General features: G+C 39.4%; 1 protein-coding gene across 3 annotated transcripts in view; it reads right to left on the reverse strand.

The window, feature by feature from the left end:
* LOC135198568 (solute carrier family 13 member 2-like) overlaps positions 1–6,348 on the reverse strand; it is a 189,416-nt gene that overhangs the window by 27,419 nt on the left and 155,649 nt on the right. Inside the window, exon 1 of one of the 3 annotated variants that reach the window (XM_064226272.1) lies at positions 5,483–5,603. The exons of 1 other annotated variant lie outside the window; for it this stretch is intronic. The gene's annotated coding sequence lies outside the window, so the exon portion shown is untranslated. Of the gene's footprint in view, positions 1–5,372; positions 5,604–6,348 lie in introns of those variants that run through there. One more of the 3 variants, XM_064226273.1, reaches the window with a different exon arrangement.

The raw sequence follows: 6,348 nt of genomic DNA on the forward strand, positions 1-6,348 counted from the left end.
GAATAATGCTTATGAGCCGCGGCCCATGAAACTTTCATCCACGGCCCGGTGGCAGCCTGTCCTATGCTGTTGCCAGGCGCACGAACATGGCTAACTTTAACCTTAAATAAAATAAAAACTACAGAGGAAAGAGGGCTGCAATTTGGTATGTTTGATGATTGGAGGGTGGATGATCAACACATACCAATTTTCAACCCTCTAGCCTCAGTAGTTTTTAAGATCTGAGGGCGGGCAGGAAAAGTGAGGACGGACGGACAAAGCAATCCCAATAGTTTTCCTTTACAAAAAACTAAAATCAGGTGTTTCCTGAGAACAGGTTGCAGAGGAGCCTTGTCCCTAAAGTCTTCGAATTAAGATAAAGGAAGGTTTTTGGTTGGTTGGTTGGTTTCCAGTATGCCAGTACTGGCTCTCGCCCAAATGTGGCCCGTATTGTGTAGTAAGGATTTGGGGGGAATAAGAGGCCTGTTATCGGTTTCTGGCCTTGGGTCTACCATCCAAGAGGGGCCAAAGGAAGTTAGGACGATTACAAAGGAGTTCTTAAACGAGTGATGAAAACTGGGGCGAGACAGAGTTAAGAAGTTAAAAAGGAAAGCAGGAAGACCCAAAAGCGACGGGAAAGAAGTACAGGGCAGACAGCAACGCAGAGGGGGCCAAGATGACGCCGTAGATGTTCTCTCCTACGGGCTGATGTAACGATTACACTGCAATAAGATGAAAAAAAATAAAACTTTAAGATTTTAGCCTTTAGCTCCCTTCCCACTTCCTCTTCCATACGTCTGTCCAACCGCTCCGAATTTTCTCTTCTCATTCCTTACAGCGCTCGGTGACTGGGAGTGCCTCAGCGCTTGGATACATTGCCAGATTTTTATAAATCAAATCCAACATTTGAATAAAAAACAATCGCATAAACGCATTCTCTCTCAACTGGTCATGAGAAAATAAAAAAAAGCAAGCGACCGGCAGCAAACAGGTAAGTAAAATCGAGGAGGTGCTTTCACCGGTCGACGGGGCGTCACGTGGGCTACCCCCGGGCACCCAAGGACGGGTACCGGTTCTTAGTAAAGGAAAGAAGAGCGTTCACATACGTTTACTCTATAATGACTTTGGTCTCGTATAATGTAATGCACCAAATATGGCAACAGATTGCAGGTGAAAATTGCGGTTTTTGTAAATGAGTATTTATTGTTATAAGTAAAATAAAACAGGAATCTCTCTGCATCTAACCTGTTCGTTAAAGCATCTTGCCAGCCGTATTCAGTTTTTTTTATTCCATCGTTGGTGAATGACAACATGTAAGCTAGCACATTAAATTGTTAACTATTATTAAATGAAATACGTCCATCACACTGACACAGTTGGCAGCAGAAGAATGTTCTATCAAAAAGGCTGCTGTTGCCATCACACGTAGTCGTATAATGTTCCTATTAGAAAGCTTCAGCCAAAGAACTATTGTCCTTGTCTAGAGAAATGATGAACAATACTATGAGAAAAAACTGAAATATGACCAGAGTAACTTAATAGTTACAAAACGTAGAAGAACCAGAGCAAATATATACTCGTGTTTATACCACTTACAGAGCATTCTACGAAATGCATTGGAGTAAGTGCCCATGCTGGCATAAGGCCATTTTTATTTACGACAACGCCAAAAGGCTCTCCTTGGGATTTTTCCTGAAAGCAAGATTTTACATTCTGGACGCGCATACGCTCAAGATGTAAATCAAAACAATGATGTAAGTGCCCCCAATAACAATGGTAACTGTGATGATGATTATGATGACATCATTTTGAAGGATTTCATTCAAAGCAACAATAAATTACGTACTAGGAATTTCACACACTCGCCCCCAGGCATGCCATTTTCAATTGCTTTTCCAGAACGCAAGTAATTCTCTAAAAAATAAAATAATCTATGTACACTGAAACAAAACACATCCCGCTTACGAGCTAAAGGAGGCAAAAAAGAAACTGCGTGAAATGGCTGAGTCATGTTCCCAGCCTTAGCGGTTCCCTTGTTGGCTTAACGATTAGAAATTCGCATTCTTCCCCATGTTCACGTGGCGTACTCGTAGGTACCACTGCTGTCAACTTTTTTTTTTTTTTTTTTTTTTTTGCGATCATACCAAGAGCAAAATCTAAAATAATGGCACGTTCACTTGCAGGATTGAAGTATAAACCCCCTTCTCTAAAACAGCCGAGTAATCAAACAATCTCTTGTCGGCAGACGAGAACCGCGTATGAAAGCATACATCCAAATACACGCATCACTATATACTTATGGACGTAACTCCTAGAATCATGAGAGTGTCCGGACCCGTTCGAAAGGTGTGTGGCGCCATGAGTGAGTAGGTTACTGATCCCGTATAACATCAGCCAACATAACAACTGGCCTTCCAAAATCATCCCCAGGTAGCGAAACCCCATCCTTTAGCAGTTTTTTTTAAAACACTGCAATACAGAACATTTCTAAGATGATAATAATAATAATAATAATAATAATAATAATAATAATAATAATAATAATAATAATAATAATAATAAAGTGGGCTCACTTTTCCGTGTCGAAAATGATGACAATGGTTTCAGGTCCACAATAATATAACATGTGAGTACATGGTCTTTAATGGATATTAAAAGCTTTCGAACATTGTACTGAAGATGAACCTAGTACAAGGTTCGAAAGCTTTTAATATCCAATAATGACCATATACTCACATGCTACGTATATTATTGCGGACCTGCAACCAATAATAATAAACTTGTTCACATTCACAATCGCAAAGTAAGGAAGGAAAAAAAACAGTCATCGGAAGAGCAACAACTTCCAGACGCTGCCGAATATGCCGAAATACATAACCAATTACTTAGTGTTCTGAACTTTTTCCATTTGGGCATCACATTTAATGCCAAAATCACGAGATTTGGCTAAAAAATATAAATACATATCGGACAAGACACAGCCAATTGGACAGAGGCTTCCAAGCCAAGAGATCAGCTCATGACGCTAGTTTTTACACCTGTGGTTGCATTCGCCCTGAATGTCAATTATGATATGCATTCTCTACTTGGTTGTTGAAAAGGTTGTAAGCCAAACAGCTGCTTAGGGACGTGATAGCGAATGCAAAGTTAATTTACTTATTTGCTTATTTTTTCCTCTATTCACAGATTCTGATGTCACAAAGTTGGAGGTTTTTTCCAAGTCCGAGCGTTTTTTACTTGTTATTTTAAACCGAACTGGCTTATGCCAGCAGGGAGTCTTTCTTCTGGAGAAGCACAAAAGACACCAATTCTAAGCATGGACGAGTAGTATCCCGTACATTTATTCATATGAATGAAATCCGGTATTCCAGTTCATTTGAGAAGCATAGCAAAGCATGCGCGCCAATTGCATTATACTGCTTGCAGGTATTAATAGAGTGAATTCAAAACACCAGAGGAAGTTAGAATTCAAATGAGGATTCGTTTTTTTTAAAACAATAGTGTTTAGTAGCACACTGATCAATTATTGGGTAAAAAGATCAAGACACAATGTAGCAGCTACAGTGTAGCTGGTAAAGCGGCAGATAATTCAAAAAAGTTTTTCAACTACATATTTTCTTTTCATCCAACTTCGTGGCTCAATTATACATATATATATATATATATATATATATATATATATATTATATATATACACATACATATATGTATATGTAACTATATAGTATATATATATATATATATATATATATATATATATATATATATGTGTGTTTTTATTTAATATATATATATATATATATATATATATATATATATATATATAAACGATCCAGGATTTCAGGAAAAGGCGTTTTGATAGCATTTATTATAAAGCCGACATTTCCCATCGCAAGCGGTTATTATTTGAAACACTTGTTAATCGAAACGCCTTTCCCTATAAACCTGGATCGTTTATGAACCGAGCCTCCGTTACTGACCCACTGAAGCGTCACCATAGCAGTGGTTGCGCCCCAGCGAAATTAAGAAACTCTGATTAGTCAGTAACTGCAAGGTGGTCACCAAGCTATACCAGAGGTATAGTAGATTCACATCAACCGTGCATTTGATGTCTAGGCCAGTAACTTACGACGCTCCTGAATGGTTTTTGATAAGCCAATCACAGGGCTGGAAACTCTGTCTCTCTCAAGAGTTCACATAGGCAGGATGTATGTTCCACCTCTCCTGAAAGACGTATACCTCAGGAGAGGTGGAACATAGATCCTACTCAAGTGAACTCTCGAGAGAGACTGAAAATTTCCAGCCGTGATTGGCTTAACAACAGCCAATCAGGAACGTCCTACGGGACGGACCTAGACATCAAATGCACGGTTGATGTGAATTTACTATAGTAAGCTGGGAACTTGAAGGGAGGCACTTTCTTGAGGGACCCCGTCTCCGTTGACCTTACTAGTTTGTGCCCTCGTTGAAGGAAACTGGTCAAATATAAATGCATTCGGCAACTCGCCAATACAAGCACAGGAAACTAGACGGCATTATGGATGCAAGTTCTAAAATGTCAAACGCCCAGCATAGGGCAGAATGAGAAAGATGCAACGACCTTTGTGCTCTCATTGAGATCTATAATAACGAATTCAGTTCAGTAGTTTTTTATGTTAAGTAGCGGATACAGAATTAAACTGAAAGAATAACGCTCGCAAAATCACAGCACTTGAAGATGTATAAATACACCATAACTTTAACCCTCACAAGTTTTGTAGTGAAATAGTAATCAGTTTAAACAGCAAAACCGTATTATATCAAAAGCATAAGGCTCTCTCTCTCTCTCTCTCTCTCTCTCTCTCTCTCTCTCTCTCTCCTTCTATATATATATATATATATATATATATATATATATATATATATATTATACATATATTGTGTGTGTGTTTGTGTTCGTATGCGTAAACTTATGTGAGTATGCATTATGCATGTGATCACGTACGTGCTAGTGCAGTTAGGTGTATACGTAAAGCGTGGAATCCTTACGTGCTACTGCAATTAGGTGTATTATCGTCTATAATGATATGCTTACAATGGTGTATGTATACCCTTTCGTTCAGTGCAAGAGACGGACAGGCAGTCAGACAAAAATGTGGAAAGTAATAAAGGTCATCTATCCCCGTTAAATCCAAGCTTTATATGAGGCCAGCACGCTTCAACTTTACCCAGTAAATGTTATTATAACAAGAATCACAACCAGATTGCTTAAAAGCTAAAACCTGTATAAGCCTCTTTACAAGTAGACACACGGGATGTTCAAGATTCTGGTGGAGATGAAGCTGGTTACTAGTTAATCCGAACTGCCACACTGACACATTCATTCACTCTGCCTCTAAAGCAAGGTCACTCACATGGGATGAAAACAGGTGAAGAAGAACGCATACAAATCACAACTAAACCACATCAACAAAGACCGAAGGGGACTCAGTCATACAGCGCCTCTGACAAGCGGCTGCCTTACGTGACAGTGAAACGGGCTCAGAAATGAATCGGCGAGTAAGTAGTATGTGTTCCGAGCCGGCGGGATGTTGCGGAGCAGGTGCAGTCGGTCCCGAGACCAAGTACGAACTACTCGGAAAGAGAGCCGATGCAGTTAGTTTATGTCAGGAGGGAAGGTGCTAGTAAGGTGACCAGCTCGTCAGGCAACCGGTCCCACCTTCTTTCTTTCTTTCTTTCTCTAAGTGATGATACTGACTGGCAAGTCTCTTTGAACGGAAGAGGGAATAATAAGCTGCATGACAAGAACAGTGGTTTTCAGATAAAAAGGGAAAAATAGCGTTCTTTTTTAGGATCTGCAATCAACATTGTCCTTGGGTAAATCATCCTCCTATCCTCCTTTGCGACGCGTCTGGTATTTTGTAGGCACTGCAGGAAGAGATCACCCCAGTCTCTCCTTCGATAGTTTCTATGTCAACATGGATGGAATCATTTTCTGACATAAAAAAAAGACAGAAACTTCAAAGTATCGCAGTCGTTTACCATTCATCTCGGTTTCCCCGAAGTTACGATCGTTACCTTGACGCTGTTTTGAAAATAATTTTTTTTCATTCTTTGAACAAAGGTTTTGCAAGATGTAGTTTTGAAAAGGGTCAAATTAAAAGTGATTTTTGTTTTTTGGTAGAAAGAGCTAGTACAATAGGGTGGGACCCAGGACACAAGACCAAGCACACCACAGGAAAGACGAGTAAGCTGAGCTTAACCGTTATGTTAAATATTTCTTGAGAGAGCAAAGTGGCCATTTAACCTTTACACCGGACAAAAGGAAAAGAAACCATAATAAATCAAACTTACCATTTCAAGTAAGCCTATGCACAATTGCTGAATAGA

Source organism: Macrobrachium nipponense, chromosome 22 (genome assembly GCF_015104395.2).
Source record: "Macrobrachium nipponense isolate FS-2020 chromosome 22, ASM1510439v2, whole genome shotgun sequence".
NCBI classification, from domain to species: Eukaryota; Metazoa; Arthropoda; class Malacostraca; order Decapoda; family Palaemonidae; genus Macrobrachium; species Macrobrachium nipponense.